Genomic DNA, 12,917 nt, shown 5'->3' with positions numbered 1-12,917 from the left:
AAATTATAGATTAATATTATAGATGTGCTTTAGTTCATTTTTTTAGAAAATGACAAAATTTTAGAGTTCTTTCACCATAACAAATATGTTTCATGTATTTATAATAGTCACTCAATGTTTGTAAAGTTTTTTCACCTTTAATAATATAAAACAAAAGTTTAATATGCTTTCACATTTATTTGCATAGTTAAAATAAATTTCAAACTTTCACCATAGTGTCTTTAAATATCTTAATTTCACAACATAAAATTTTCCAGATTCTTTGGTAGATATTAGGAGTTCTTTGAACCCAGTTTAATAAGTTTATTTTCTTTTCTTCATAATTAAGGTCCCACAATTTACGATAAGTGTATTAGACATGGAATAAACATACATATAACTAAACATTTTTACTAATGTTCATTAAACGTAGAAAATTTTTGTTCACATTAAAGTCAACTGTTTGTATAGTATGTGTGGATTTAACAATATTTTTTGGAGAAAAATTATGTAGGCATAAAATTACAGAAACGTGATGTAAAAATTGTATTATCCCCGTAACGTATTTGTGTGATATGGAAAATACAAAAATAAGAAAAAATCATCAAGCGTAACAAGTATTTACGCCATTACAATTTTGTTCAGGACCAGGATAATACAAGGATGGATATGTTAAAGTAATATGTATATTGTGTATGTACGAAGTTATTACTAAGAATTTTTTTTTGCATGTATTTATAATCTTTACGGTAGTTTTCAGAATTATAAGCCTAAATAACTATAACAATCACTAAATATTATGTTAACAAATCTCCATTGGAATAATATAGCATAATAATATGTGGCAATGGGTGGTTACTTTTACATCAAATTTTGTAATATTTTATTTGGTATGTTTTACATAACTATTTATTAAAATTAATTAGAATATTGTTAAATTGCATATTGTGGTTTCAACGAGGAATATATTATAAACAAAAATATCATAATAAGATAGAGAAAATTTGATCTTTTTAAAGATCTCAAATGCAAAAAAAAGGTACTAATTCAAGGGCAAACATAATTAAAACGTTTGTAAATTCAATAATTCTGATGTGATCGGCACATATCCTCTGTTATAGCATGCAATGGGGTCGGTACGTAAAGAGAAAATACTTGGATTATTCTATAATTAGCGAAGTCATTTAATAAAATTTTTTTGTTATATTTCAGCAGTATTCTGAATTTCATATACTGAGTCAATATTTAAAAATCCAGTTGACAAATAACCAGCACATTAAAATTGAATTCAAAGAGCAGTTGAATGTTTGTGCTCATACAATTGACATGTAAGAGGCACGTTAATGTCTTTAAATCTAACAAACCCCAATGCTAAGAGAGAAACTTGAAAGCACGACCTTATTTTATATGGGTTTTTTCAAATCGAAATGGCTATTTTTTGAGAAGAAATAACAAATTAAATTCATACTTATTATAAAGATATAAGTTAAAGATATGAAGACATTAGCCACGCTATTAATATGGATTCAGATTTATATGTATTCAGCTCTTTGTTTTTATGAATTACACAAGCAATTAGTTATTGATTACTCCTTTCCTAAATGTATTTTACTTAATATGTAAAAACAAACATTTTAACCACATTTTCGTAAGGCCGTTGTAAGAAACTCATTGAACCACTTTGTACGAATATATTATGTAGTTGACACAAATTATCTAACAACTTTTTTGTACCTCATTTTAAGGCTATGACCAATTATTTAACTTGAAAAATAGAAAATGGTGTTTTCTGAACTAGAAATATTTATCTGACATTTATCGGGGTCTACTGTTTCATGTGAGCTTTAATTGAATTTACAAAAATTAATTTTATAATAAGTTTTTCTCCGAAGAGGACACATAATATAATTTTTGAATGAGTTCAACGCAATGAAATTGTGCTGATTAAATTTTAAATTTAATCAATAATTTTACAATTCGCATCAAATATAATGAAAAATTTTATTTCGGCTTTGTTATTCATTTTGTATGAGTATTAAATTTTTCTAAAGCGCAAAACCCAAAAGAATTTTATACAATCTCCTGTATTTCGGCTTTAATCCTATATTTTGACAAAACAACCACATTTTTGCAAATTTCTTTTTTTTTTGCTATTTTTTTTTAATTATTTCCAATTCGTTTTTTTTAATCCTTTCTCTATTCAATAATTCAAATATTTTAATTGCTTTTCAATTAGAAAAACCCTTAGGGATTGTTCCAATCTTTGACGAATTTTTTTGATGTCGTTCTTTTCCCATAAAAAATTCCATTGAATTATTTTGTTTTTTATCCAAACACACATTTTTTCCATTTCAATATTGCGGTTTTTCATTTTAATTTCTTTTTATAGGAAACTAAAGTTTTGTGCGTAATTAATTGGATTTTTCAAAAAAATATCGAAGTATAAAAATTTTAAAAAAATAGGCAATTGTCAATTAAAATTCCGTCTGTATAACTTGCAAAACGTGCTGGACAAGTTCGACGCGTTGACCGACAATATTTTCAGATTCCTATTCTTTTACGCCTCAGTATTTTGATATGATTACAAGAACGAAATAGGAAAATTAGAAGAATAGGAAAAATTTGAGAAATTTTGTTTGTTCTTTTTGATTTTGGTTAACATGCCAAAATTTATTTGTCTTTCATATGATGACATATGTATGAAAGACAAATAAAAATAATTAAAATTTATTAACCAACTACGAGTAATATTTTTTTTGTGAGTGCCGAAACGGTATCCTCATTAATCCCATAAGAGTATCGGAAAAATATTCGATTATTTTAATAAAATCAATGTTGATTAATTCTAAGATTTCAATTTTCGATTTTGTTTAATAGAAACTTCAATTATTCTCGACCGTATACCCAAATAAATTTTTTTTTTTTGGTGAATTTTATACGGTTTGCCTTTAAGTGTTATTACTCACATTTTTTCCTTTTTTTTTTGGGGAATAATTTGATTGTTTGCTTTCGAAATAGAAAAAATTGATATAAAATTGAAAATAAGAAAATATTGAATAAATTTTTAAAAATTATTTGATAAAAGTGGTGAAGGAATAGAATATTTTTACAATTTTTATAATGGTCTATTTAATTGAAGTAATAAAGAAAGGATAAATAATGAATAAAAAGGAAATTTTTGAACAAAAAATATTTGTAAAACAAACGAGAAAAAAATAGAGTTGACCTTGTCAATTCTGTGATACCCGTACGAATTTGTGCCGTATTACTAATGTGCCGTATTACCATATTAATTTATGCAAAATTTCAGTACTATGTGTTATTCAAAATACTGGTTGTGCCAAACTACTATTGATGTTGTATGGCAGCTACCAGAAAGAGCCAAGAAATTTTAGCGAATTTTATCAAGCACATCGGCCCTACTAATATACTCACTTGTGTGAAATCTCAATATCATAGCTTTTATAGTTTCTGAGATATAGTCAAATAACTTTTGAAGTTGTATGGCAGGTACCAGAAGGAGCCAAGTAATTTCAACGACTTTTATGAGACACATTGGCCCTACTAATATATTCGTTTGTGTGAAATTTCAATACCATAGCTTTAATAGTTTCTGAAATATAGTCAAATAACTTTTGAAGTTGTATGACAGGTACCAGAAGGAGCCAAGTAATTTCAACGACTTTTACCAGACACATCGGCCCTACTAATATATTCACTTGTGTGAAATCTCAATATCACAGCTTTTATAGTTTCTGAGATATAGTTAAATAACTTTTGAAGTTGTATGGCAGGTACCAGAAGGAGCCAAGTAATTTCAACGACTTTTATGGGGCATAATGGCCCTACTAATATATTCGTTTGTGTGAAATTTCAATACCATAACTTTTATAGTTTCTGAGATATAGCCAAATAAATTTTGAAGTTGTATGGCAGCTACCCGAACCGGTACCCCGATCATGTCCAATTTAAATAGGGTTCTGGCACTTACTACAATAAATCATTTGTGAAAATTTGGTGAACTTAGCTCAATTAGTTTTTGAGTTATCGTTGGGACGGACGGACGGACGGACGGACGGACAGACAAAGCTAAATCAACTCAGAATTTGACGCTGATCAAAAACATACACTTGAGTCTATATCTAACACCGTTATTTCTTAGCGTTACAAACGGTAAGGCAAATTTAGTATACCCTTCGAACATACGTTCGTACGGGTATAAAAAGGAAAATTAATAAATTTGTTTGGAATTTATTATTTTTCATAAAGCATTTAGATGAATTCAAAAAGTAAAAAGTAATTAGTTTAGGAAAAATTTTTTATTTTCACTGAATATAATTGGGACGTCTCATATTGCAGTACCTTGAATAAGAGAAACACAACCATAATTTCCTCGCCTTCAAATAGTTTTGTTTTTGTTACATGCAAATTTAAGAAATTTTTCAATGGACCCAAAAATACAATATAAAATTTTAATTTTTAAGAAAAAAGGTCTATTAAAATCTTTGAATTAAATATAATAGAGTAAACGGATAAACAAAAAAGCAGATATGTAAAGGCTCCTATTTTCTGGCTGTCGTTCTTTTAACATTTCACTATTGTAATCCTGAATTGGATTTTGTTTAACCTTGCCTCTTATATGTACAAACATTTACTTTATATTTAGCTTTTTAAATATATTAACGTATTACATAACTAAAGTTACAATTATTCCATTAGAAATTAGTGACCGCAGTTTTCATTTGAATAGCTTAATTTAATTTCAATAAAGCAAAAAAAATTTAATATTCAAATCAATTTAACGTAAAATTTATGCTAACTATTGATTTAAATATAAATTAAATTTAAAATATTAGTGGAAAGAATTACACATATTGCATTGCTATTGCATATAGATACATATATATATATACAAATTATTGACTTAAATATAAAATGGCTTATATAAAATGTCTGTGCACTTGTACAGGATATTTTACGCATATGTATGAGGTATTTGTTTTGCGTATGGAAAAACGAATTGGTGCTCTACTCATTAAATCTCATTTTTTTTATTTGAAAGTAAGATTTGCCACTTGCATATTTATAACTCGGGCAACGATTACCAAATTTTCATTAAATGAATTTAATTTTTCCCAGCACCCTTGTCTTCGAATTTATTAAAATTTTTCATTGTTTTCTGTAAAATTATATTGGCCAAATATAAGTGCTAATGTTTAAATTTATTCTTTATGACCACATACACAAATTCACAAAATAATATACAACAATATTTTAGAAAAGCTGTTTATGAACAAATAGTTAGCTAAAGGATAACTTCATTATAAAAGTGGAAAACTAATCTTTTCAGTTCTAGTGAATGAAATTCCTTTTTTTTGCACAAAAATTTTTTTGGACCTTTATCAGAAGAATAATTTGACCAAAAATATTTCTTATTTTTGAATCGGGTTATCCTTCCTTTTAACTGAAGTTAATCTCTGCATCAAATCACACTTCAACTTTTTCACAAAGTTGGCAAACAATATATAGACTTTATATAAAAAAAGTTTTTTTTTTTTTAAAAACATTCTTTTAATTCAAATGTCTGCTTTTTCAAGGACTTATTCTTTTCGTATTCTATTTACTTTGTAATAGTACCAAGTTTTTATCTTGTTTATATTCGAATGAATCGTTTATATGAATATGTACATATATATATATATATATATGTCCATTAGCCATATGTGGTGGTTGATATGTGTATATGGTTAAAAATTTTTTGCTATTTTTCTAATAAAAATATCGTATTTCAATTCATGACAATACCTTTTAGGATCACCTTAGGGAGACTTGTAAATAAATACTTTCATTGTTTTGAAAATGAACACACGAAAGTATGCGTATATGTGTATGTAGGTATTTATAAATTTTTATAAAAATATATACAAAACGTTTCTATCTTTCGTCAAAGATTTACAAAGACTTTTACATTATTATTGTGAACGAAAACCAAAATATAGGCGATAAATGAAAATATAATGATAATTGAATCAAAAAAAAAAAGAACTGCTTTTAAAGTCTTTGGTATTAAAATACCAAATACATGTGTATACGATAAGAAGGGTCATATTTAGTTGCTTCGGTTTTTCTTTTTCCCTGTTAAATAATGATATATTTTGAAAGGATAAAAAAGGATTTAATGCGACAAAGGAAAATAGATAAAATATAAATAGTAAAAATACGGTTTCTATTTTATACAATCGTTTCTATTTATCATGGTTAATATGAAATGATCGGCCTCATTCGAAAAAACTCATTTATATATTGAAAGGGTAAAATATATTTATAGAAAATTTCCATATTTTTGAAAGTCATTACTAATTTTATAGTAAAATAAGGTAAATTTTAAATTTACAATTCCTTTTAATGTTAATGTTCATAAAAATATGTTGATTACAGAAAATATTTTTTATAGAAAAGTAAAATTTAAAATAGAATTTAAATTCCAAATATTTAGGATTTCTTTATTGAACATTTTAATTTAAAATATTTTAAAAAATACGGTCAATTTATATATTACAACTACATAATGGAAAAGTGAATATTTTTTGAAACAGATATTATCAAAAGTACGAGGGCAAGTTATCAAGAGCTGGGTGCATCCCTTGTGTATTTCAATAAATGTGTTGTTGACTTTAATAAGGTATTTTATGTTTTATATTTTCAAAGTTGATTTTAATAGTTTATAAGTTTCGTTGCCCTACCTCTTAATTTGGAATTTTTTCAAAAAATTGGTTTGCAATACTTTTATCAATTGCTATTGATAGCATTACTATTGATTTTCTATTATTTAGCTAGCAGGATTATAAAATTTATTGCATTCTGTACAACAAAATAAGGCAGGGAGTAAATTTTACAACACTGCTCTTCACTATTATATGAGGTATTCTTGGAAATTTTTTTTATAATTATTTAAAAAAAATAAAAATGTCTGTTAAAATTTTAAACTTTAGGATTTTCTTTTTAGTACGTTAAGTAAAGTTCGCTTTAACTTTTGTTCTTGTCATGGGCGAGTTTTGCTTTATTCTCATTTTAAGTTTATTAATTTTGAAAAATTATTTAAATTTTAGCATTCTAAATTTATTATAGAAATAATCATAAATGTAAAAATGAAAAAATAAATAAATAAAATTTTTCGTTAAAAATCCTTTCCCTCTCAGCTAAAAAAAATTATTTTTTTGTTTTTATTTTGTTTTTATTAAATTCAATAATTTTTGATATTGATTGTATGTTGTGAAGAACTTCTGCTACCAAAAATGTTTATTTTACAATTTTTATTAAAAATTTCTTAACATACTGCATTATTTTGTTTCGCCTTATTTTCAATTTGATTCTAAAATACAAAACACTTTCATTATAGCTTAAGTATAACTTAAATTTGTTAAAATATATTAACTGAATTATATCTGAGGAAATTAGCCAAAACCCTAAATCAGTAAATTTTGTAAATCCCGATAGGTAAATATCGGGTTCTGCAACTTTGCAAAATTGATTATTTAGGATTATCTGGTTATGGTTTCAACAACTTTTAATATTTTTACTTCTTTATTTGCTCATGGAGTCCTGGTAAAGCAAAGATCGAGTCCTAAGCATTTCATTTTTATTACTAATTCAAGTTGGCCAAAAAATGACTTATCAGGTTTTTGCAAATTTCCAATATTTATTTTTTCAAATATTTATTTTTAATAACGTGCCAATATTAATTTAATTTTTATAGTAGTAGTAAATAAACAGTTTGAAGATTTTTTTTTGCGATTTGAGTATATTTTAATTTTTAAGCATTATGATAGTTATACACTGATCTGCATATTAAAAGATTTAAAGTTAGTTAATGTTCCAATGAACTGAGGGTGAGCAAAAACTCTAAATAAGAAAAATGGTATGAAATAAAGTATAAACGTTTTAGCACGCTAAACAGCTTTTATGTATATACATCTATATCATACGGAGGTTTAACATTTTTAAACCTTTAATCCTGTAACCACATTGCAAAAAATGTTGTATTTGTTAAAATCAAGAATTTGCTAAAAATTTATTTTAAAGCATTAAAGAATGTAAAGCCAATGATTTATAATTTTTTTGTTTTAACTGCAAGAACTGATATATACAAATAAGAATTGGATATCCTTTAACCCTGAATAGCATTTAATAGTCTAAAAGATAGTACTTGTCGGAATTTTAGGAGGAATAACAGTTAGATTGGAAAATGAGCGAAAAACAATAAAAGTGGTCAGCTATAGGCTTTGTTTTTTGTGTAAATCAGATTTTCGTCAATATAAAAAAAACAATAATATTATGCCAAATTTTTATGTTATGTTTTTATTATGCCAAATACACAATTTTTAAATTGGCCAGTTACTATGCTCTTTAACGGTTAGCTATTCATCTGAAATATCTGTCTGTCTCTTTAAAAAAACGGAAATGATTTTATTCGAATATTTTAAGTATTATTAAATAACGTATTGTGTAGAGAAATTAGAAATATATGTAGGTGAAGAATGAAGATTTTTTTAATTAATTTCAAGTATAAAAATAATATGATGTCCATTCTTAGAACTAAATTATAACCAGTTTCAGCTGAAGTACATACACAAATAAAAGTAAAAGTAAAATTTATATTAAAAATACTGCTATAATATTTTAAAATACTGCAAATTCTCTGCCTTTTTTCCGAAAATTAAAATTGTAGAGTTCTGCCCGTTTAATTTGATTTTTGCACTCGAATTATGGCAGCATAAGAAAAATTCATATTGTAAACTGTATGGTTGGCAGTAATAAAATTTTATCCTTTCTTTGAATACAATACAATGTTTCATTTAGATCATTTTATTATTCATATTGATGTGTGTATATTTTGTAAATTACACTTAAGGCAAGGATATGAATACACATTTTTTATTCTCTTCATCCTAAGATGGTTGTCTTGAAAAATTTGTGCTTTTGTTTATTTTATTTAAATTGGAAAAAATTATTTGCTTTTTCGACAAGATTTATATTGAGTTGTTTTACATTTTGTCATACTTGTGGAAGTTTCGTCCCCATTTAAAAGCATATGGTTTGATATTAAAATGTTTTTGTATATATTAAAATGTGTGAATATGTAATTTGTGTCTGTGTATAATTTTTCGTTTTAAAATTATATATGCTTGGTACATAATTTTAAAACTTTTATTATTATTCTTTGTTTTTTCTTTAAGAACTTTTAAGAGGGGGAAATTAAATATTTCCTTTAACGAATTTTCAAGAATGTTATTACAAACAATAATTTTTAAAGCAGTTTATTGTAAGATTATGACTAAATTTTCAATATTTTTTTATTATTTTTTCATCAACTTTATATTTTTATATTGAATATAAATTTTGTTAAATATTTATGCTTGTTTTTCATTGATAATGTACAACCAAGGTTATTATTTTTTGTGAAAACAATATAGTTGTCATAACTATATAACAAGTTTCAACTAATAATAATTCTTACGAAATTTCAAGACTTTCTTGCTAAAATGCTTGTAAATTCAAGTTTTTGGACCATCACTTAGTTAATACTAGTTAAACGGCAGTAAATCTAATAAATACAATTGTGAAGAGAATAAAATAACACGGCTGTATAGATCAAATTAATATAATGAGTTTGTGTTAACATGTGTAAGAAACAGACATTGTAAATTAAACTTATATTTAATCACATTATTAATCCTAGACTAATCTTTAGAGAACTGTTAAGTTTCCATTGTATTATAACCGATACTTATAAATAATGCAACATTATATTTAAAATATTCATAAATATTGAAATTTTCCTGGGGAGTTTTTCAAAAGAATACAAAAAACTAAGAGGAAAAAATTAAAATCACGTTTTCCACAATGATAATTACTTAAAATTCCATTTGAGCATTGATTTATTTCTATTTTGAAGATGTCATGCGAAAACGACAATAAATTACAAGATTTTTTACTTAAAGTATATTTTATTCACTTTTTTCTAGAAAAAAAAATGATTCAGTACAAATATAATTACAATACAATTTTCCTACAAATATAAAAACATACAAACACGTTAAAATAGAAATAAATAAAGTTGAATCAAACCAATGGTTTGTAAAAAAGCGCTTTTCCCTTCAACAATAGGAAATACCACTTTTAAAAACAATCTACTACATTATTATAATATTAATTTCATTCGTGTACCAAAATATACCAAATTATTGCATACATCTGAGCTCAGAAATTAGAAAAATCTTGCAGTATCGGAAATATAAGGTAAGGAAAAAAATTTTCTCTTAACAAAATACTCAATTAATATACAGGGTGATTCTAAAAAGTATACAACATGCTGCGGTAAGAGGGTCGAAAATAATTAAAAATTTTGTTCCAGATTGGATGCCAAACATCAAGGGTTTCCGAATTCCAGAGAATTTAACGAATTTTCACGAAATTTTTACTTAATCACTTCCTATTTTTCACTATTTTTGATTTTTATTTATTTTAAACGTTGTAATTATCAACTGTTATAAATTTTTGATGACAAAAGTCACTCCAAGTTGTCATTTGTCAACAGTTGACATTTATGAGCCGTTATTTTGATAAAAAAACTGAATTTCAATGTTTTTATTGAAATGTAACAAATAATAATAAAATTGAAACGAAATTTTATACAAACTTTTTTTGAAATTTTATACAAAATTGAAAAACAAAAATTGATTTTAAAATATTTAAAATTTTTGAAAAGAAAAACTAGAATTTTCATTTTGGAAAAACAGAAAAAAATCTAGTAACCAAAAAATTATTTTTCGAAAGTTTTCTTGGTAAAGAAAATTTATAGGTTTTTTATTTTTGCCAATTTTTATAAGAAATGGTACCTATATGGTTTGAAATTTTTAAATGCATTTTTCTCAGATTGGGTGCAATTTAAAAATTTGAAAAAACAATTTTCAAAATCTAGACACCATTTGGCATCTGAATTTATTAAAATTAACAAGCTGGAGCAAATTTTTTAAAGACACGCCCTACAAAATTTGACATTTATTCAAATAGAAAAATTTTTTTTTTTTAATAGGAAAATTTAATTTTTTTGGACAAGATGGAGTTGAATGAATAATAATTAAATAATTTAATGGAATTAATAGATTTTAAACAAATTTCTACAAAAACTAAAATTAGTTGATGCAACTAAAGAGGTGTTCCAATAAAGCAATTAATTTAAAATATGCGATTGAATAGAAATAGATTTGGAAGAAGAAAAACATAAATTTTTGGTGAATTAGGTGAATGTCATAAGGAAATTTGGTGTTCGTTTTGAGAAATTTTTGGGTAAGGAACTCGTGTTTTTGCAAATTTTTTTTTTTTGTTTTGTTCCTGCTTTACTCCCCTTGGGAGCATAGGGCTTCCACAAAACTTCTCCAACGAGCTCTGTTAGGGGCCATTCTTTTTACTTCTGCCCATGTCATGTTAGCCGTGGCGATTTCTTTCTTTATTGTTCTTTGCCACGTATTTTTTGGCCGTTAATTAGGCCTTTCAGAAACTCTTTGTGTGAAGTTCTTATCTCTTTCAGAACGGAAGTTATAATCAAGAAAACTTGGATAAGTAAAAATTTCGTAAAAATTCGTTAAAATTCCTGGAACTCGAAAACCCTTAAGATTTGGCACCCAATCCAGAACAAAATTTATCCCATTTTCGATCCTCTAAAAATCTTACTTCAAAAAAGGGTGTAGAGGTTTAGAAAGACAGACGAAGTGAAACTAATAAGAATTTTTTTCCAAAATTTTTTTGGAAACGTGCTAAAAGTAAGAAAGTAAAATTTTAAATAGCTACCGTGATGCAAAAGTAATTTGATGCTGAAAAGTCTGTGAATAAAGGATCTATGTTGATTGTTCTTTTATTGATATTGAAGTCGTAATAAGTACAAGGTTGGCTATATGCGGTTTGCATTGTGCGTTAATGAGCCACAAATAATTTTAAGGGTTTGACTCACAAATACTTTTAAGGAGTTTAATACGAATAGATCGTCTACGTAAGAAACAAATTTTAAACTATTCTAATGAATATTAGAAATAGCAAGAGTGTTGCAATGTTACTCTAATTTTCGCACATTGAAAGTTCTATTAGCAAATATGACAAATTCTCTTAGTATTTTTCAAAGTCTTTATACACTGTTCGATGGTTATAGCAAAGTATACAATTAAAATTGTTTTAAAAAATTGTATTTTTAAAAAGTAATTTTCTTATTTGTTGTAGTATCACTGTACAACATTCTCGTTTTTTAAAAACGTTATAATCGCATTCGAAAAAATAATGTTGATTTAACAACTCAGTTTTGTTATTTTTTGAAAAAGTATCTGCTCCGCACTAACAACATTTTTAAGAAGATTTTAATTTAAAACCAAAAATTATTGTGAAATTTTAAATTGAAATAAAACATTAAATTTTAAAAATTTAAGACTTGTTTAATAGCAAGTACAAAAAATTGAAAGAAATTTTCTGTTTTGAAGCGAAAAAAAAGTAAATAAGAAGGGAGTCGTTTTTATTCTTAAAATGCCCACAGGAAATATACTTGAGGTAATTTTATGAGGTTATACCATAATTTTTATATATATTAATATTTCAATTTTTCCGCCGATTCTAACCAAATCACACTTGCAAATACATTGCATTAAAATTGATTGAATAACGATTATAAAATCCACATTGTGAAGAGAAGTTTTATTAATGTACAGGTGATAAGTTTTAATAATGTACGACTACACAGGCAATGTGTCCCTTGTAGCAATTTATATTTCATTCTAAGTAAAATCCGAACCTAATTTAATTTTGCACTGTACATAATTTATTATTGTCGCCGCAAAATTTTATTAGGTTTAAAAATATGAATACAAGTATTTTGGTATATAGAAGTTTTAAAA

The sequence above is a fragment of the Condylostylus longicornis genome, unplaced genomic scaffold, assembly GCF_029603195.1.
Source record: "Condylostylus longicornis isolate FDR11 unplaced genomic scaffold, ASM2960319v2 ptg000004l, whole genome shotgun sequence".
Taxonomy (NCBI): Eukaryota; Metazoa; Arthropoda; class Insecta; order Diptera; family Dolichopodidae; genus Condylostylus; species Condylostylus longicornis.
Note: the sequence above shows the minus strand (reverse complement) of the source record.